Below are 22,334 nucleotides of genomic sequence, written 5' to 3' on the forward strand. Positions count from 1 at the left end.
CTGCATGGAGGACAATAGGCAGACACCTTGCAAAACCCTGCCCCAGCCAATGGTGGGACAGTCTCCAACAGGAGTTTCAGTAAGTCCTGGTTTGGGCCCCTCCACCAGGCTTGCATGCTCAGCCAGGCATCTTGGAAGCTGCTGGAATACTGACACCCAGGGGCAGAGGCAGCAACACATCATGGTATTTGCTCCTGCTGCCCCTTAATCAAGGGACATGGGGAGGAGCACACCACCCTGTCAAGGCAGAGACAGCCGCCCCCCCCCCCCACACTTCCCAGCAGTAAGATCGAGGGGTGACCCAGAGATAAACACCATCCAGGCCTGTGTTCAGAACCAAGTGAAAGACAATCAGGGAAAGCACGCACCCTGCACCCTCCTTCCCACCTGGGTTAAACCAAGGCGTGCATAGCCCCACAGATAGAAAGGGCTCACCTTGGTTTAACTGTGGGAGTTTGGGCTTTCTTTTAGTAAACACACAATTTTAAATCTTCAGAGTCTCTCAGAGCAATTTTGCAGCTGGTGAGCTATAGGGGTTTAATTAGCCTAATTACCTTCAACTTCCTGCCTCCAGAAACCTGTTCTGTAAACGTTGGCAGTGACCTGGCCCTGCGGTCTCGGCCCAGGCAGGGCTGCCTGTACCCTGTGAGCTGGGCTAGACTCTCAGACTCAGCATCGTCATGCCTAGCAGTGACCCCGATGGGCAGGAGATGCCCAATAGTCCAGGGGCCAAGACTGTTCAAGTGTCCATGGCACAGCTAATTAGGAGAATCCATATGAGATTCCCACGTACTACCACAAAGCACATCCCTCTCCAGACCTAGGGACATGCAGGTGGGAGGAGCTCCACTGAAGGCAGCCCTCCTCCAGACTCCCCTCAGCCCATGCACACTCGCACACAGACACACACATGCACACACATCATGCTATGCACAAACTGCCCTCCTCCCACTGAGATTCTTGGAATAATGGCCTTAAAGGAAATGCCTTTCCAGTGTAGATGCCATGTCTCACCCAGCTTGGGATCCTGAGAACAGAGCTGGGGAAGCAGTTCAGGGAAAGACATGTGCTTCTGGACTGCAAGGGGCAAGAGCCAGTACCCATGAGCCCTTCAATACACATCCTGCCTTCACATCACAGTTGAGAGGATTTGCCCCCAGCCTCCACCCTCATGTCAGGCTCCTGTTTACCCCAGTACCTGCAGAGGCTTCAGCTGGGGACCAAGCCAACACCTCTGTCTTTTAGGAAGAGCCCACAGGGCCATGATACAGGGCTCAGCTCAGCCTGCTCTGGCAGGCTTTCAGGAAACCACAAAGGGTTCCGATGTGTGGAAGCTGTGTTTTGCTAGATTTCAGGATATATTTAGCTGACTATAAAGTCATGGTCTACTGTGGCCCATCAACAACCAATTTGGCCCCACTAAAATGGATTCCAATTCCCTTAATACTAGTCTCCTAGCAGTCAGCTCATCAATATACATCATGTGTAGAAGCTGGGATATTGTGGGGCGCCTGGGTGGCTCAGTCGGTTAAGCGTCCGACTTCAGCTCAGGTCACGATCTCGCGGTCCGTGAGTTCGAGCCCCGCGTCGGGCTCTGGGCTGATGGCTCAGAGCCTGGAGCCTGCTTCCGATTCTGTGTCTCCCTCTCTCTCTGCCCCTCCCCCGTTCATGCTCTCTCTCTGTCTCAAAAATAAATAAAAAACATTTAAAAAAAAAAAAAAAGAAGCTGGGATATTGATTGTGGAATTTAATGGACTCATTATTTAGGATTCAGCTTGACCTCTGGAATAAACTTTTTTGGAGCTCCCCTCTCTTCCCACTACCAAATTCCAAAATGGGTGGTGGTGTGGGGCAGCAGGGATGTTGAAGGACAAGCAAAGAATTTCCTGGGGCTTGACCATAAGTCAAGGATGCTCGTAATCCAGGGTTTTCCCCCGAGCCCACATGAAGTGGCCTATACCACTGCTTGGCCCCAGATTCACTGAATTAACAAGCAGCTGCCATTGCCCTAGGATACAGCAAGCACCAGTGGTGTGATTAACATGGGTGGCACCAGTGTGTCACAATGCCTGCAGAGGCGACTTGGAGTCCATGCCAGTGCCTGTTCAATGATCAACAGAAGCTCCATGCCCCGACCCTCATATATGGTCCCCACAGCCTAGTTTCCCAGTGTTCCCTGACTCCTCACTCAGGGCCACCAACACCCATTCACTGCACAGGAGCTGCCCCCAACCTCCTAAGTCCCTGCTGTCAGGAGCATGTCCCACACATAGCTGGGGAAAGGTGGGCTCCTGGGGCAGAGAGGAAGTGGGGGGGGGGTAAGTCATCAGGAAGAGGAGGATAGCTGCGGTGGGCAGTCCAGCTACCCAGCAGGTCATGGGGAGACCTTTCCCACAAAGAATTTGGTTTGATTCTTTCTCCTCCTGATGATATCCCTGAGCAGAGACCGCTGATAAGGCCTGACCTTTTAGTAACAACCATCCCATCACTAAACATGGAACAGAGATATTCCACTTCTCAGCAGGGAAAGGGACACCAGAGTCTGTGTATCCCAACCAAGGATAGCCCTCCCTGGCCAACCTCCATTTACAGTTCTTTTGGTTTCAAGACTTTTAGGTTCAGACACAACTGGCTTCTTCCTACAAAACTATTGGCTTTTTTCATTTTCAGATCTGTGCTTTGGGGAGTAAAATTTTGATTGTGACATTTGTTTGCCAAATTGTGTGAACCAAATAAAGGCTATGACCTCTCACATACAAACTCTCCCATGCCCAGGAGAATGTGGGTGACCACAGGGAGGGGGCTTGAGGCTGTAGTCACACATCTCCTTGGAGGGAGGGCCTAGGCTCTCAGGAACTTGGCATACATCCACTTTACCTTGCCTTTACACTGTTAGTCACTTTCTGGTCCTAGAGTGGCTAGGCTCCCCGAGCATCTCAGAAAAGAGTGTAAGATTTAGAAAATAAAAAATACCAGATGCCTTGTGAACTTTCAATTTCAGGTAACAATGAATAATTTTTGTGTGCGATTATGTCCCATGCAGTACTGGGGACACAGTTATACTGAAAAATTATGCAGAGTTGACCTGAAATTCAAATGTAGCTGGCATCCTGTATTTTATCTGGCAAGTCCTCTGTGCCAGCGAACCTCCAAGGCTCTGTCTCTATAGTGAGGCTATGCTGTGGATACAACATTTTCCCCCATATTTTAAGAGAAGCAAGGGCATAACAGTAACAGAGACAATATTTTGTAAAGCCTTTGTTATGTGTGTATTCATATCCTGGGGAATAACTTCTGAACAAAGATAGTATTTAAATCCAAGCTCCATCCTTGAAGGGCCACTTATTTGCTGGTTTCTTTAAATGAAGTCCCTCTAAAATCCTTCCAATGAATCCACTATGGGCATTCAGACCACTGAAAACATGACTTTATTGCTAGTGACTTGCACTGAAAAAAACACATGGAAGTAAAATCATTTAGGTTAGCATTTCCCCAACTCAATTACATTCTTTGCAACCCTATTCCTGCAGGAACCTCCTGGAGAAAATACATGGTTTGTGGTCAAATAAACAGGAAACTGCATGTTATGTATGCCCATCTGGGAAAGTCACTGTGAATGTCATCATATAAAAGGCCTGAGGAGTATTGCAGCAAGGAAAATCACATTTGCTTATTCTAGCACTATCCAAACTTATTTGACCACAGAGCCCACTGGCCTCCAATTCCCCCTTTTAATACTTATGAGCCCTACAGATAACACTTTGGATATTAGAAACAGATGAATGCTTGCGTTAACTAACAACTAACCCTGGAGTTAGTATTTCTATTCCTTACTTGGATCCGGGGTTCTTCTGGGTTCTTCCAAAGTCATTTCCTAGCCTCGCTTACAGACCTGTTCAGTTATGGCCCTCTGTCAAGGACTTCTCCAAGCTCTACATGCTCTGAAAAGGTCCCTGACCTCATACCTCTTCAGCCCAAAGTGACCATTCCTTGCTTATCTGATCTTTCAATCAGCACCTATTGTTGACACATATAGCTTGCCTTGAGGGATCCACATATCCTGCTTTGCCTTTATATGATAGCTTGCCTTGATATGATCCACATATCCTGATTTTTTAGCTATTATTTCCTGATTCTTTCATTTCTATATATTTTGGCTCTCCAACCAGACTTGAAGCTACTTCGGGGCAAGACTCATCCTGCTTAACTACAGCCACTTAGTGCAAAATGGATTGGGCATCCAATGGGCCTTGGTAAATGTTTGTTGACAGAATTATGTCTATTCATGCACCCATATTCTAATTGTTGTAAATTTCGGGGGGGGGGGCAGGGGATGGACGGTTTCCCAAGAAGAGCCATGAGATGGCTTCTCTCCTGCACCATGAATGATCAAAGATCAATCTCAGACTTGTCTCCTGAGCCATGCACAGTGTACCCCTCACATCAGTCACTACTCCCCTGGCAGAAGCCCCAACTCTGACCCAAATCCCCAGGATGAGAAATACTTGATTTTCATCAGCTTTCCAATGACTTTCCAGTTAGTTTATATGTCAAAACTCCCAACAATTATGGGACCCACAGCCCAATGTTTGGTCCAATGCTGTGTCTCCAGTGCCTAGGTCTGGGCCTAGCAGCATCAATTTGTAAACCACTTGCATTAAAAAACGTTTAACTTTATTGTGACAAAATATATAGTACATAGCATGTATTAATTTAATCATTTTAAGTATACAGTTCAGAAGCATTAAGTACGTTCACTTTATTGTGCAAGGCATCACCACTGTCTATCTCCAGAACCTTCTCATCTTCCCAGACGGAATCTGTACCCATTAAACACTTATTCTCCATCCCTCCCCCCACCCCCCACCATTCTACTTTATGTCTTTATGAATGTGACCACTCTAGGTACCTCATATTAGTGGAAAGATGCAAGATCTGTCCCTTTGTGTCTGGCTTGTTTCACTTTGCATTATGTCCTCAAGCTTCATCCCCACTGTAGCCTGTGCCAGAATTTCCTTTCTTTAGAGGCTGAAGAGAATCCCATTACAGACATATGCCACACCCTGTCAAGTCATTCATTTATCAATGGACATTTGAATTGTTTTCACCTTTTGGCTATGGTGAATAATGCTGCTATCAACAGTAGTGTACAGGTATCTGCTCAATCCCCTACTTTCAATTCCCTGGGGTGTCCATTCGGCGGCAGAACTGCTGAATCTTACAGTAGGTTCTAGGTTTAACTTTCTGAGGAGACATCATTCTGTTTTCCACCTGCTTCTAATTTCTCATCATCAAAACTTGTTGTTTTCCATTGTTTTGTTTCTTTGTTTTGGTTTTTCATATTTTGGGTTGTGAATTGCATTTTACTTGCACCAATTGTTCCTCCTTATGTCTGTTGTAGATCAATGGATCTAATGAGAACAACCTTTGCACGTTATTTGGCGTACCACCTAGTGCATAGTCAGCAGTCCCAAGCCACTAAACAAAAATAATTTAACTTCCACGGTTCAGCCTGAGCTAATTAGCACAGGATTACTTCTGAATATTTAGACTCACCTTACACTATACCTGCCAGCAAGTGAAAGTAAAGAGAACCACTTGCTGGATAGCTTTCTCCTCATACTAGTGTCAAACAGCCCCAGCAAACAGCAAGAGGGACCTCAGGCAGTAGCTGCTCTGTGCAGCATTAACTTCAGGCCTGTCACTTGTGGACGAGCATGAAAAGGACTCTGGAAATGGTGTGGTATGGGCCATTAAGACTTGGAAAGAACAAGGAGTGAAATTATGGCCATCTGAATCCAACTGCCTGGCTTTATCTTTGCCCGACACTATGAGAGCCTATAAACAACAGCAGAGGGAAAAAGATTTAATTTCTAAAGACATAAAATTTTTAGGGCTATGTGAACTCTGAGAGTATATGGCCATCTGAGAAAACTATTTCCTGCAACTCAAACCTAGGATTCAGGGGTGAGGCCACCCGCCAAGGCTCAGTCTTCTACTCGAAATGACTGCATATCAGTCTTTCCTGCCTACCTAAACATGTTGCCACATCCCTTAGTAGAGGGCCAGATACCCAGCTGGGAATAAACACATATTTCCTGAAGCAGTAAATGTATGGATAACAAGTCTAAGAAAACCGGGGACTTTCTGGTTCCAAAGGTGAGAGAATGTTGCCTTCTTGGTACTTTCTACCCCAACTGTTGCCTTTCTCAAACGCTAAGCCTCAGTGTTGCGTAAAGACCAAGACAGCAGTCCTTCACAGAAATCCCTAATAACTGTCACAGTCTCACATGAGTTTATGGTCAAGACGGCCTTCTCCATTCCTGCCTTGGAGCCAGCCCTAGGGAATACTAATCTGGTCAGAGTAGTTTTCAATCCCCAGTCCATTTTTATGCCCCACTCCTTCATCTCACAGAAGTACTTCCTTCCAACAACAACAATGGTCATGGTGATAATGATAGCAACAATCAGCTTCCTTTATTACTTTATGGTTTACACAGGGCCTTCAACGGCATTACTTTATTTGATCCACGGCATAACCTGACAGGAAAACCAAAGAGGACCTGGATTTACCAATGGTAAGTGAGGAATATATTGTAGAACCAAGTTTCTAGATTCCAAACACTCACTCCTCTTTCTTGTTAGTGGCTTCCTATTCCTGAAATACTACCCAAGCTCATACTAATCTCAAGACCAAAACTCTCATTCTTTAGGAATGTCTTCAATTACCCTCTGAGAGGAAAGATGGCTCCCAGTGAAGAGATGCTAACCATACTAACTAATGATGACTGCGAATGATCTCACATGTTCATGGTTGTTTTAAAAATCTGTCCACAAATTCATACCCCTCTCTTCCAAAGGGGGAGTTCACTACCCTACCTTTCAGTGTGGGATGGATGGACTCAGTGACTTGCCTCTAATGAATAAATAAATTGAAATGATGTGTGATTTCAGAGACTAAGTCATAAAAGCCCCTGTGGCTTCCTCCTTGCTCTCTCTCAGCTCACTCTCGGTGGGGGAAGCCAACAGCCATATTGTGACAACATTCAAACAGCTCTATGGACATGGTCACATGGCAAAACCTGAGATCTCCTCCCAACACCCATGAAAGGGTGTTTGCGAAGTGGATCCAACAGCTCCACTCAAGCCTTCAGATGACTGCAGTCCCAGCCAGAAGACTGACTACCTCATGAGAGTCCCTGAGTGAGAACCAGAAAAACTAAGCTTCTCCTGAATTCCTGACCCACAGAAATTGTAAGATAATGTCTTTTGTGTAAAGTAGCTAAGTTTGAGGGTAGTTTTTTTGTACAGCAATAGGTACCTAAGACACTTTTCTACCACTTTGGGACTATACTTTAAGAAAGGTTGTCCATAAAAAATTATATTTATGACATTAATGTATGCTTATATTAGAATTTTAAGTATACACGAGAAAAAAGACACATTTAAAAAATATCCATATTCTCCTTCAAAGATAACTAATTTTATCATTTTAATATATAGTGTTTCATGCTTTCTATTTGTGTATGTTTTTCTTACAAAAATGAACTCATATTACTTGGAATCTGCTTGATCATTAAACAATACTGAATAATATCTCAAGTCAAAGAAAATTAGAATAATATGTGGAATAGTGCATACTATGTGCATAGTATTTTATTGGATAGGTACACAAAATATACTTAATTTTTTAAGGAGATTTAGGCTATCACCAGTGGCTAGCCATCCATGTGGCTCTTATGTGCTTTCCCAGGTATGTCCTTAGCGGTGATTGATAGAAGTACAACTGCTGGGTAAGAAAACACACATACTTCTTAAATGATTGACATACATACATATTGACATACATATTGCCAAATTACATAAAATATTGGGCAAATTTAGATCCTTCTAGCAATTTATCAGGGTGTTTCTCCCACCATACCCTGGCTAACAGCAGTGCTCATCAGAATCATTAACGGCCAATTCTAAATGAACTGAATCCTTAGTGGTGGAATTTATAGAAGACTAACAAAAAGATATCTGGGCAGCTGAGAAAGGATCTCTCTCCAATCATACACCATACTGCAATATTCCCTCTTATCTATGTCCCTCTAAGCTTCCCCTTGACTCCTCATACTTCAGCTACACAGACCAGGGGAGGAGGCAGAGGTAATCTCTGCCATGAAAGTCCCAAATGCAGTTGTAGAAAACGTGGCACCATCTTCTGGTGCCCCTCCAGACAGACAGCAGTTATCTTGGACAAAATGCACCTTTTTCTTCTGAAGATCGTCAACTGCATGCTATTCTCTAACACTAGTTATTCATTCATCCTTTTAACCTACGTAAACTCATTCTCTGATTTGTAAAATAAAAATTTAAAATAAAAGCCACCAAATGACTTATTTCTCTTGGCATGGACCAAGATGGGTAGGCAGACCAAAAGGAAGAGCTTTGATTCCTCAGACCCATGGACATGCAGCCTTGAACAGTATTTACCAGGCAGGGTTCTGTGGAAAATCCTACAAGAGGTCTAAAGGTAGGAGATAAGAATCTGGGGGATGCTCACATTACATGGATGGATGGATGGATGGATGGATGGTTGGATGGATGGATAGATGAAACCAATAGAAATGCCTATATTAGTTATGGAACTAAAGAACTTGCTAAATTATTTAAGTGTATGTTTAATATAATTTTAGCTATTTCAAAGGACATAATATTACATGTAATGATACTACCAATCCAGTTAATGGTCATTATTTTTCTCTCGTATACCCCTGCAACACATGAAGCTATGGGCCACAGTGGGTCACTGCTGGTCACCTACAAACATGTATATATTTATCTCAGGATTATTTACCAAGTGTGTATATTTTCTCCATAATCCATTCAAATAAAAATGTGTGTGTATTTTACTCCTTTGATAAGAGGCAATTTTGAGTTGATATACACTTATATGGAAAATATATATATTGTGCTGTTTGCCAGTTTAAAAAAGCCAATGTCTTGATTCAAAAGTATAAATCCGATATATATCCAAAGCCAGGGAAGGGGAATACAGAAAAGAAGCTGAAGGGGAAAAACAAGCATTCAGATGGTTGGTCACACTATCCTTGAAGCAGGATAAGAAGGTGAGACTCCCAGGAGACAGAATGGAGCAGAGAGGTGCTTGAGCCTGTGTAGACCACCTGTAGGCAGAGCTACATGTATTTGAAAGAGGTTACCATGACTCAGATGAGGTAACGGTGCTGGGCACCATGCAGGGGCAACATCCATGTAATAAACACACCTTTGTGGCAGACTGCCCCGGCTCAGGCATGTCCAGGACAGCCATCCTAAAGTGCTGTGACTCTCTGTCAAGTGCCTTCGACACCTGAGGCCTTCCTCATGGACACATATTCATGCAGAGAGCCTTGGCCATGGCCCACACACCGGCTCCTCTGGAACCCTTGCTCATGCCCCCACCTTTCCATAATACTGGCTCCATCCTCCGTGCCCCACAGCACTTCTGTACCCCTGTACCTATCTCATCTTGCCAAGACAACTCCTGGTTCCCTGACACACTGGGATGGGAAGCGTGCCCTCCTCCACTTGGGCTCCCCAGCCCTTAAAAGAGCAGAAGGGCTCTGTAACATGTGACTCGGCTGAGATGGCAAAGCTTACATCACCCGCCCTACATGCCTTAAGAGTAACTTCTACCAAATAATGAATAAAACATGATCACTTTGCATAAATTCAGAGAAGCATTTTTCTCCTAACCAAACTGAAGAAGTAAAGAATGAATTAGGCTTTCCTCATGTCCTACAGTTACTCTTCTTAAAATCACCACATGGCTGTCTTTCTTGGTCCCATGCACCATTTACCCACACAGTCTGAGGGCAGTCAAATGCCATTAGAGTACCCGGAGACAGCCAGGCCTACTCTCACCGCCGCTGGGGAGCTACCGTCGCAGCTGTCTGTGTTCTGGAGGAACACACCAACACCCTATCGTGTGACCACGAGTGAAAATGAACCAGAACAGAAATCAACTTGTGAAAACACACCCAATCTACACCCTTTATGCTACAAAAGTTACATTTCTTGGCAGACATTCTTCTCAGCATGCAGCCAAACCCTTACAACTTAATTCCGTCAACAGGCACTCCTGTCCATCTAAGTTCTTGAGTCTACCCAGGCCCAGAAAGGAGCATGGATAACAGGATTGGACCCACTTTGAAAATGGTCAGGTATTTCCCCTTCAGAGGGAAGTGGTCACATCATCTAACTGTGTGCCAGGCAATGGGGAGAGTGTCTCACATACACAGCCGAGTCTGTATTCACATCAACTCTGAGCACTGGCATTACCCCCACCCCAGGGTTAAGAAAAGCAGCTGGTACACTGAAGAAGGTGAGAAAGCTTCCTCCCTGACACCCTGCCAGGCTGCCTCATGCATCCCAGCTACTCTTCCTCTTAGGTTTATCCTATTAATTTTTATCTTTCCCTTTACTGAATGATTAACTTCCTCTCTCTTAAGAGGCCTCTACCTGGCATTCACCAGATATTCATTCCTCAGCAAAGCAATTAGTTACCTTAATCTTCCTTTATCATCAAACCTGCATCCTTAATCCCTCAGCATAAGTTCCAGGTCCCCCCAGTGATTCTAGATCCAAATGCTAGCAGGATGAAGTCAGAGCCCTAAAAGAAACCTTCAAAAACAGATGCCATTAAACTCTCATCACCATCCACCAGCATGTATCGACAGAACAACTATTATGCACGGAACCTGTGTGGTAACATGTATGGGCTGCAGGGGAGGGGAGGGGGTGCTCATTTGGACAGCATGTGCTGAATGCCCACTATAGGTTGACCTCTTTAATTAGATACGTTTGTGTCCTTTTTACAAATGAACACACTGAAGGTAAAGACTTCTTCACCTGGAAGCAGAGAGGCAGGATTATGACCCTAGAGCTGGGCCCTCCCCCTTCCCCCCATGCTGTTTAGCACAGTGCTAAGTACCCTAGGGCATACACAGAACAAGCCAGTTCCAGGCTCCAAGCACCAGCCTGGCTGTTGAACAAAAAGAGGGCCCATAATTCAAGTGAGTGTTTGCATAGGGATGAATGGCTGTCTGAAAAGAAGGGACCTGCCCCTGAGGCAGGAGAAGATGGGCTTCTGGGGAGGCCCTGAGCAGAAAAGACACGAGCCAGCTGTGATGAGGGAGATAGAGGCTGATCCTGAAGGACAACCTCACTTCAGTGCCCCAGCACATTGACCCCACCGGATGGAAGTCATTCTCATGGGCCTTTCCTTCCACTGCCCACTCACCACAGGCCTCAGGAGGCACGGGTCACTCCTCTGCTTCCACCAATTGCCCAGCCTGACACTCTCTTGGTGCCCCTACTCTTCCTTCTCATTCCTCCCTACTTGATCTTTGCTGTGGACATGGCCCTGAGGGTTCTGTGAGGGATGTAAATTGTCAGCCCAAACTGAGGGCCCCCTTTGAACACTTTTCTGGACAGATGAACGAGACTTATGGGAAAGTGGGCAGAAGGCCCTGGACTGCATCAAGGTGATTTCCTGAATGCCTGAGGATGCTGCCCATGAGAAGTCACCTGTCATCAGCAAGCCCAGCCAGCAGGGTGGGAAGGTGAATTAGTGACACCTATGCATTTCTGAGCTCTCTGAACCCTCCTGCTGCAAAGACCACAATGATCTATCTCAGAGTTCCCCACTGGTGCTCGAGCACATGCCACTCTTGCCTCTATCTAAACAAAAACATGCTGAAATCTTCAGAAAGTCTCGCTGCTGGACTCTCGGCCTCCTTCGGAACATCGTTTCAAACCAGGTGGTGCTCAGAGTACGCCCGGAGCACACAACCCAAGTGTACTCCACAAACAGAGCAGATACACAACCACCCCATCTTCCCAAACTCACCTTCCATGCCAGCTTGCCTGACCTCAACTTAGGCTCATGGTTTTCTACCTCTGCGTTTTACATTTGACCTTCCCTGCGTCTAATGTTCCCCACCCCCCCCCCCCACTCTTCATTCCTTCTTTGAAAAAATAAAGCATCAAATGTCCGGGGATCTCCCATGTGCTCAGCACAATGGTGGCATGTAAGAGAAATACGAGGAGCTGCAGCATGCTGTCCCATGAGCTCATCAGTCTACATGAACACACGTGGGGCATGAAGGGGCCCAGTAAATGCACACACGTGCCACAGGCTGAATGCAGGCAGTCCCCTCTCTCTGGGGATGTACACGGAACCTGAGTGGAAGAGAACTTTGCTGTGTAGGCAGCAGCAACTAAGGTCTTCTGGACAACAGAACTGTCAGCGGACAAATCACGAAGCCAGCAAGGCACAGAGTATACCTGGGGACCTGCTTAGTCAGGGAGAAGAGCTTCCAGAATGACAGACAAGGCTGCAAATGGAGACCAGATGTCGACTGTGGAAGGCAGGGCCAATGGAAGGAGTCAGTCTTCATCCTCCAGGCAACAGGAGGATAGCAAAGAATTTTCGAGCCACCGTGCTGTTTCGTGGGAATGGGTGCAACAGTGGCCCCGAGTGGGAGGCCTGCAGGTGGGAGCCACCAGAAGGAACCTGCTCAGATGCTCTGAGACACCTGCTGGTGAGGGGGCCCTGGGCTCTTGAGGTTGCCATGGGAACAGAAAAACAGGAGTGACGAATGTAAATGGCTTTCTTAAGGAAAACGAAGATGTTGTGACCCTGCTGAGAGCAGTGGAGAGAGAACAGTCCACGAAGACAGTGATGCTCAGAGTGGACACTTCTGTTTTGAGGGGCTTAGCATCGAAACCCTTTTCTATCTCAGAAGAACATCCCCCACCCCATCGCATGCTTCTTGATGGAAGGCAGAGCCCATATCTTCTAGAGTAGTTGAAGGAGACAGACTGTCCTCTCCCCCTCCCCTTGGCAGCCTCTGTTCAGAGGTGTGACCTCCCCCAGATGGTCCCACCTGAATGCAAAACTCAAGGGGTGACAAGGACATAGGGACAGTTTAGGATTCAGTCCCAGGGGAGGCATCCAGCAGCGATCAGGGCTGGACCTGGGGCCGTAATCAAGCCAGAGAGCTTCTGTGGTTTGACTTGGGCCGGGCTTCCTGTAGTCTGACAGACTGTGGTTCTCCAGCCCTGCTTCAGCCTGGAGATTCCTGAGTTACTCAATAGGCCCCCAACAGATTCCTTTAGTCAGAATCATACTGGTAAAAATATTAAATCTACCCCTGAAATCCTTGTTGCACTATATGCTAATTTGGATGTAAACTTTAAAAAATACAAAAAATAAAATCAATCAAATCCAATCCATGCTCTGTGCCTCTCCTCAAAGCCTTTGTCCCCAAACACCCAGATGGCACAGCCTCTTGTCAGTTGAACCCTTCTAGCTCCTCTGAACAGATGCTCACTAGGTACCCCCTTTGTACTCACTTCTATTAGCCAGAGATACACTGACTAGGCTTTAGGTGCCGCCAGGACAGAACCCACATTTTTTCAGGGTAGGGAGGGGCAGAGGGAGACAGAATTTTAAGCCATGTTCAGGGCAGAGCCCAACATGCAGCTCGATCCTGCATCCCTGGATCGTGACCTAAGCCGAAATCAAGAGTCCCACTGAGCCCCACAGGCGCCCCCACATCTTCTCTTAAACTTACCTCCGTTGCCTTTCTCTACCCCACCCATCAAAACCTGGCCCACTCCCACACTAGCACAACACTGTGGGTAGGGCAGGCACTCTGGATACACCTACAGAAGGATCTGAATTTCATTTGGTCACTCTGGGAAAAATCTGAAAAGCCTCTCACAGGAGTTAAAAGTCCACAATGATGCAATGTTTGGAAAATTTTTTTGTAAAAATATTGAGAGATAAGGTAGAGAAAGAAGAGGGCTGGTAGAGTAACATCAAAATATATTTAATGATAATTTTGTCCTCAAAATAATCCAGGCGAAAGAAGAACTGCGTACAAGTATAGATTCAACATGGGATTTATTTTACTATTCTCTTTAGTTTTGGTGTTGAAAATTTCCACAAGAAAAACCTTAAAAGATTCAAGATATCAAAATTGAATGGCTGTCTTGAGAGTCTAAGCATGAATGGAGAAGGGATTGAAATCTCCCATGACCGTGTGATAATTGCTCAGGATGGATAGTAAGCAGTGAGCTCCATGCATTTAGGAAAAGCTTGCATTTAGTCATAATGCAAAAACTTCCATTTATTAAAGAGCTTACAGGGGTGGGAGGTGGGAGATAGTGCTTCAGTAACGGAATCAGCATGGAGGGATTTCAGCCCAAAGAGCACACCAAGGGGAAGCAGTGGTGATAATACCCACTGTGTAGTGCATACAGTTCCCTGCCCCATCTTCTCCTCAGGGTGACTTGAAGGAGAATGACTGATACCCATGATTTACCTTTGTATACATAAGAAACTGCCATCCATCCCATAATCTCAGGGTCAGTGAACCAGAGCACATAAAGATACAAGGAGTCAGAAACATGCTCACGACCACAGAGACGTAACCTCCACCTTTTGATCGTGTAAATCCCATGTCCCCCTTCCTGGGAAAGCTGCCTATAAATCTACTTAAGGCATGGCGGACTGACCTCCTATGGGAACCCACCTGGTGTTCAGAAACAGAGGTGTACACTGAGATTTTTTCAAAAACCTGGTGCATCATTTCAGTGCTTTGACCGAAACTTCCTAAAGGGCTGGCTTGAGAATGACACACCCTTGCCACAGATGAACTCTGTGTCAGATGGTAAAGGCAGAAAATTAAAATCAATGGAAGATGAGCTATAAGAAAGAAGTCCATCTCTGAAGGGTTCTCCTCTTACACTCTTCTGCATCACTGGAGTTTCAGAAGGTGCTTACTGACTACATTTACTACTGGTCCAATCCTCATCTCCATCGCTGGGATTTTGCCACCATCCTGGCTGCAAATTCTTCTAAGCGGGGGTCTGTCTTTCCCTGCCCTCAGCTGCAGCTGTCACTCACAGAGGTCCCCTGCACTCATCCCTGCCTCCCCCTCTCTACTCAGGACACTCAGCAGAGACTCTGAGCTCCCTCTCCTGCTGACTTTATTTTCCTTGAGCTAAATGCAATTCCTTCCCTGCAGCACCACCTGCTTTTGTAACAGATCAACACACATGAGATGTGGCCTATCGCTGATTAACAGTTTATTATGGTTGTAACTTCTAGTGATTACAAGCCTACTTCCTTAGAGGCCCCTAAATGTGCCATCTGGGTGCCTAAGGGAACCCCCTCTGTCCACACAGGCTCATTTCACTAGGCAGGTGAATGTCCCCTCCTTTCTGGTTCTCCTTGAAGGACACAGCGTCACCCTCCCTTTAGGAAACCCTATCATTTCGATGGTAAATGTTCCTGATTGAGGCTACAGAAAAGGTTCAGTTCCTTGGAAATAAAATAAACCCCTCCTCCAAGGAACTCCCTTGCTTCCTCTTTGAATTAGAAGGAATGTGTGTTCCCCCACATATGTTAGGGAACACTACTTCTATGTCTCTTAAAAGCAGGGCTTTCCTGTGACCAAGTTGGGAGAAACTTGCATTCTGTATTCTCGCTGAGGAGAGATTCACATGCATATTAGTATAGTAAAGACTACAATTAGGGCTGTAATGGATCATTTCCCCTAATAGCATCCAGTGAGATTAGAATTTTCTAGAACTCCCTTGATTTTCAAAAATACGTGTCCTAGAATGTTCATGGCAGGGACAAGTGTTGATAACCCATCCACAGAGTCACGCACTGTTAAAGCATTTGCCTAAAATCTGCTCTGTGCCCCAGAAGACCTCAAGCAAGCTCAAGGATTCCAAGCTGCTCTGCAGGAAAGGGAAAAATAAACTTCAGCTCTGCATAACACTGACAATTAGGGCAGAAACTTCCAAGGAAATATTCTCAGGACTTTTCCCAAAAGTTGGAGCCTGCACATTCCCCCAGGAGATGCTGGGGGGATGATGGTCTCCCCCATTCCCCTGCCTGAGCTATGCCCTGATCTCCAGTGCCCACTCCAGCTGTGCAGAAACAGACTTGCCAGCCCTACCTGCCCTTCCCCACAGTGTGACAGGGAGAGAAGAGAAGTCCCTCCTAAGATATGGACTAGACATGATCCGCGCAGGGATGGGAGACAGGCACTATAGTCGTACGGGCTCACTTTTAGCACATGCCATGAGAACAGCTATCAATGTGTGAAAAATACAGTATAAATTTAATTCCTCCTGCCCAGAAAAAGCAAAACCCCATCCAGAAGAGCCGGGAGGAGGAGTCCAACAGAATGGCCAATGCAGAGGGAAGTAGCTCCATCTGTAACCCTAACACACAGGGAGCTCACCCCAGGAAGCTTTCACACTTGAGGCCTAGCTCCCTTGGGGCATCAGCCACTGGCCACAGCTCAGGAGCCTGTAGTGGGCCTGGGGCCCTCACCCACACCCTGGGGCCAGCCAAGGGTCATCCCTGCAGGGCCCTCAGAGTCCTCTCCCAAGTGCCCTGCAATTGCTCTACAGTTTCCAATCAACGCAAACTCAATGTCCAGTTAATCTCTACAAAATCAAAATCTCTACTTGGCTCTATTCATGAGCAATCTTGTAGGGAAGCCCCCACATGGCCAGCTGAAATGCTGTGAACACACACAATGACCACGCACATTGTCTGGCTACACCAGTGACAGTGAATACCTAAGACTGGGACTAAGACATTCACTTGTATATGTGAGTTGTTTTGTTTCATTTCGTTTTGTTATCCCCCCACTAAGATTTAAAGCCCAGATAGCCAAATAGTTTTGTGGAGACTGGTCATTGCTACACATTGCAGGTCTGGAGTAGCAAATGGCAAACCTTTAGATTTCCAAATGGTGGCCAGCTTTATTAACAATATCCAAGTCCTTCTGAAGGAAGCCTGCTTTCCTCCACACAGGTTGGCCCTGCCAGGGCCAGCGACAGAAGCCAGAGATACCCAGGAACCCGTGAACTCAGAGGTGCCACATGAAGACTTCAGAAGAAATTGCAGTGCAGGCTCCAAAGGGCCAGGTGGAATCTTGAACTCTAACTCACCAGGCACTTTCCATTCACTTTCCTCATCATTTTCCTCCATTTGTGGATAGGTCCCCAGGGTCAGAGAGTTGCTGAGAATTAGGCTGGTTTTGGGGGTAATGCAGGAAAAGAAAAATGCCCACCAAAATATCAAGGTGAGGAAAGGCATTTGGGAAAAGGCGATCAATGACTTTTTATCCCACAACAGAAATTTTCCAAGCATCATTTTCCCCCCATCATTGAATGCAAATCTCCAAGACGTCTTTGTATTCTTGGAGCCCAGCTCTTTTAGGAGGACCCAACACCACAGAGTAGCCCTCCAAACGAAGAAATCCTCAGAATCCCACAGCCTCAGATCACTGTGTGACTTACACTGTCAGGGCAAAGCTGTTGCATTAACTCCCACATGTTCCTTCCCAGCTTCTACATAGTCATGTACAACGTGACAGCCACACCATGAAAGCTGGAACCTGCTCTCCAGAGGAGTAACTGCATCCCCACAAAATACAAAGGAAGTAGGCGAGACATGTCACCAAAGAAGAGAACCCCTTCTAACATAGCCATTTATTCTTTACACGTTAAAAAAAATACTTATTTTTGTTTTTTTTTTCTTTCCACAGAAAAACACCATTTCCCTAAGCCAGCCAGACCTGACACAGTTTTTTGTTTTTTTTTTTGAAATAACTCAAAAATCCAATGGAAGGCAGGAAAATGCCCCTGCAGAGGCTATGGCATAAAGATGCACAGAGCTCCAGAGGTCCTGGAGCTACCACTAAGCATCTTAGTCTTTGGTTCACATGCACAGCGCCACGCAGCCCTGGATAGACTCAGAAAAGCCACTTAGGATTCAATCTTGTTCCTTGCAACACTAGAGTGGGCGATTAAGAAGACACACATCAGAGCCAGAGGGAAGGGCTCTGTTCAGATCTTGATGCTGCCTCTTACTCTGTGATCTAGTTACTCCAACACACTGGGCCTCAGTTTCCTCAACTATAGAAATGGGGATGATAAGAGCATCTACCCCACAATATTGAAATGATTAGATAAATTTATAGAACATAGTTAATATACTTCTTGAGATATAGCAAGCATGATGTAAGTGTTGCTTATTATTTTTTTTAAATTAATGTTTATTTACTTTTGAGAGAGAGAGAGGCAGAGCATGAGTTGGGGGAGAGGGGGCAGAGAAAGAGCGGGAGACACAGAATCCGAAATAGGCCGCAGTCTCTGAGCTGTCAGCACAGAGCCCGATGTGTGGTTTGAAATCCCAAACCATGAGATCATGACCTGAGCCGAAGTCAGACGCTCAACAGACTGAGCCACCCAGGTGCCCTAAGCACTGGCCATTATTAGCTAGAATTGCTTAATGCACTGAGGGCCTACTAAGGACTATGAATACAAAAGCTTCTAAATTGCAATAATAACTCTATTCATAAATTTCTGACTCGGGTACTTGAAGGTTATTGGTGCTATGCATTATCAAAATATACTAGTGAGGCCTGCAAATTCTGTCGATTTGAAATGTGTACACCTAGATATTTTTAAAGGTGTACACCTAGACTTCCAGATGTGCTCACCCTTTGTTTTTCAGGATGTACGGGACAAAATTCAAACACAGCATGTCTTATATGTGGATTGGCTTGATTCTGTGGTTTGGTCTCTTCTGGCAGATGCTGCATAGAGAAGGTGGGCATGTTCAAATGCCAGCTGCAGTCCCTGAAATCTTGAAAGGCCTGTTCCAAGCCCTTAGGATCTAGCTCTCACTTACTGATCCATGAGAATGTGACAAATTGTGCTTCTTGATAGAACTGTATTCAAACCACCATAGTCCTTTGCATCTAGCCAGAACCTACATACGCAACAAATACTCCTCTGCATTCATTTTCTTAGAGACCAGATATTTACTGTGCACCTACTATGAATGAGACGCTGTGCTAGACATTGATATACGTACACTCTCTGCCCCCACATAGCCATCCAGGCCGATTTTTTTAATCATGAAAATACACATAAAAGTATAAATTGAGATAAATGTATGAAGATAAAAACAGGGTTATGAAAGTGTATATGGAAGAGACATAATGGACACTGGCCTTAGCCAATTCTCTGCTGGAGAAGTGACATCCAAAGTGAGACCTCCAGTTTCTGGTAATGGTAGACTAGGTAATGGTAGTTGGGCCAACTGTACCACCAAAAATAATGAGCAGATTAAAAAAAATGTCAGATAAAATTATTCTTTAAACCACTGAAAAGCATAGGGGTGCCTGGGCGGCTCAATCAGGTAAGCATCCAACTCTTGATTTTCGCTCAGGTCATGATCTCGTGGTCCATGAGATTGAGCCTGCATCGTCCGGCACTGTGCTGACAGCATGGAGCCTGCTTGGGATTCTGTCTCTCCCTCTCTCTTTGCCCCTACCCTGCTTGTGTGAGCAAGCGCTCTCTCTCTCTCTCTCTCTCTCTCTCTGTCTCTCTCTCAAAATAAATAAATATTTGAGACAAAAAATAAATAAATAAAGCATCAAAGTGTAGATGAGATAGTAGTGAAGAACTAGGGAAATTTCAGAGAAATAGGAACACAAGGAGCCACTTTTGCCCTGAGGGTATTTGCCAATTCTGAAAAATTTGTTGTTTACAAGCCACTCAAACTATGGTATTTTGTTATAGCAGCCCAAAGAATCTAAGACAGAAATAGCAGCCTGGATGGGATAAGACAGAGACTCCAGCCCTGAACTTGGCTTAAGTTGGCTCTGGATACGAGGCATTAAGCAGAAACAAATACTAGAGGAAGGCACCTTCGTAACAGGTCCCAAATACAAATCAGCACAAAAACCAAAGATAACTAAGTCCACAAGGAAAGAAGCACCATGAGTAAGAACTAGTTGAAAATAATAATAATAAAAACAGAACTACAAAAACTTCAAGTATTGGAACTGTCAGACCATAAACTCTGCTTACAACATGGGAAGATTTTAAAAAGACCACTTGGAAAATATGTACCAGGAATAGGAAAACCAGTGAACTAAAAGATTTAAAGAAGAACCGAATAGAAATCTAGAAATTAATATAGTACCAACAATTGAAAACTCAAGATTTTAATACCAAAATAGATACAGTTGGGGAGAGATTTGAAAAATCAGACGAAATTATCCAGAGTATACCATTTAAAGACAGAAAGGATGGAAAATACAGAAGACAGGATAGAGAATGCAGAGGAAGAGAAAATGAAGTGTTCTGTAATCAAGACCTCAGAAAGAGAAAAGGGGATGCGGTAGAGGTAATACGTGAAGAGATAAAGGCTGACATTTTCCAGAATTTTTGTTTCTGTTTTTTAATCACAAAAATTTTTTTTACATTTACTTTTGAGAGTCAGAGCACAAGTCGGGGAGGGGCAGAGAGAGAAGCAGACACAGAATACGAAGCAGGCCCCAGGCTCCGAGCCATCAGCAAAGAGCCCGACGTAGGGCTTGAACTCACAAACCGTGAGATCATGATCTGAGCCGAAGTTGGACACTTAAGCCACTGAGGCACCCACGTGCCCCTCTTAAATTTTTTTTAATGTTTGCTTTTTAATATAATTATTGTCAAATTGGATAACATACAGCGTGTAAAGTGTGCTCTTGGCTATTAGGGTAGATTCCTGCAGTTCATCGCTTACATACAACACCCAGTGCTCATCCCAACAAGTGCTCTCCTCAATGCCCATAACCCATTTTCCCCTCTCCACCACCACCCCCATCCAATCAACCCTCAGTTTTTTCTCGGCATTTAGAGTCTCTTATTTATTTTTGAGTGTCAGAGCATGAGCAGGGGAGGGGCAGAGAGAGAGGGAGACACAGAATCCAAAGAGCTGTCAGCACAGAGCCTGACACAGAGCTCGAAACTTGAAATCATGACCTGAGCCAAAGTCAGATGCCCAGCAGACTGAGCCACCCAGGTGCCCCTCCAGAACTTTTGAAAGACATTAATATGTAACTTTAAAACCTCATTCAGTTCTAAGAAGGAAAAATGAAAAGCCAAACCTTAACATAATACGATTAAAATGTACACCACTAAAGATAAGGAGAAAAATCTTAAAGGCATCCTGAAATAACGCCAAACATATTACCTTCAATAGTGACAGCCTGACGGGTATCCTCTCAGTGAGGACAATGCACGATAGTGGAATTTTTCCTTTAATGTGCCAAAAGAAAATAACTCCCTACCTAGAATTCTATACCAACGAAAGCAACAAAATCATCCAAGGATAAAGGTAATCAAAATATTTTTTTAAAAACCAAGAGTGTTTGCCATCAGCATACTGAAATGTGAATTGTAAGGGCAATTATAAAGGATGTACTTTAGGCAGAAGTATCCTAAATGATAGACTTGAAGTATAAGAAAGAACAAATGGCAAAGAAAGTGGTAAATATGTGGTACTATCAACAAAATATTGGCTATGTAAAACAATAACAATAATGTTTTATAGTCTCCTTTAATTAAAATTTTTATCATCAATAAATAGCATGTAAGATGAGCCTGGAGAAAATAAATGTAATTATTCTAAGAGCCTCGTATTATCTGAAAAGAGGGTAAAAGTTTGATTAAACTTGAAAGTTTGAAAGTTTGAAAAATTAAGTGTTAATTTCCAAGGTAATTACTAAGAGAAAAAGACACTTTCCAAACTAGTAAATGGCAAAAGTAAAATGGTAAAAAAAATCAAGAAAGGAGGTTAAAATACCAGGGTACATGTAGAAAGAATAAAATGTTAGGTTTAAATCTAAATATATCAGCAATTACATTAAATGTGAGTAGATAGAGATATTCTAGTTAAAAGGCAAGAACTATCAGACTGGATTTTTAAAAAAATTCCGCAGTATGATATTCACAAGAGACAATGTATAATATAAAGAATCAGAAGTTGATCTGGCCAACAATAGTTTTCCAGGCAGAAAGAATAACATATGCAAAAGACCAGCAGTAGGAAAGCCCAACTGATAGGAGGTCAGTGTGGAAAGGTGTAGCGATTAAAAAGAAATACAGTCTTAACTGAGCTGGAGGTGTAGGCTTAGTCACTCCACACAGGTGCAGGCAGAAAAGAACAACAAAATTTATCCTAAATGGCTGAAAAGTATTGGAAGAAGTACACAAGACACAATCTAGGATCTCAAGCTGCAATGCAATCAACTTAAGCACAAATAATAAAAGAGCTAGTGCTTCTAAGGGCACCTTGGTCCATTTGTGAAATGGTGTGGTTCAACTATGAATTCTGAGGTGAGGATAAGCTGAAAGTGACCTGGGAAGAACCACAGGGATGATGGAGGGCTTGTATTCTGATAAGGGAATGT

The 22,334-nt window shown here is 44.5% G+C and overlaps 1 protein-coding gene across 1 annotated transcript in view; it reads right to left on the bottom strand.

Annotated features, from left to right (window-relative positions):
• The window catches only part of LOC122235139 (nuclear pore membrane glycoprotein 210-like), a 60,404-nt gene that overhangs the window by 939 nt on the left and 37,131 nt on the right, over positions 1-22,334 (bottom strand). The window lies entirely within an intron of this gene.

This window comes from Panthera tigris, chromosome F2, assembly GCF_018350195.1.
Source record: "Panthera tigris isolate Pti1 chromosome F2, P.tigris_Pti1_mat1.1, whole genome shotgun sequence".
In the NCBI taxonomy this organism is placed as follows: domain Eukaryota; kingdom Metazoa; phylum Chordata; class Mammalia; order Carnivora; family Felidae; genus Panthera; species Panthera tigris.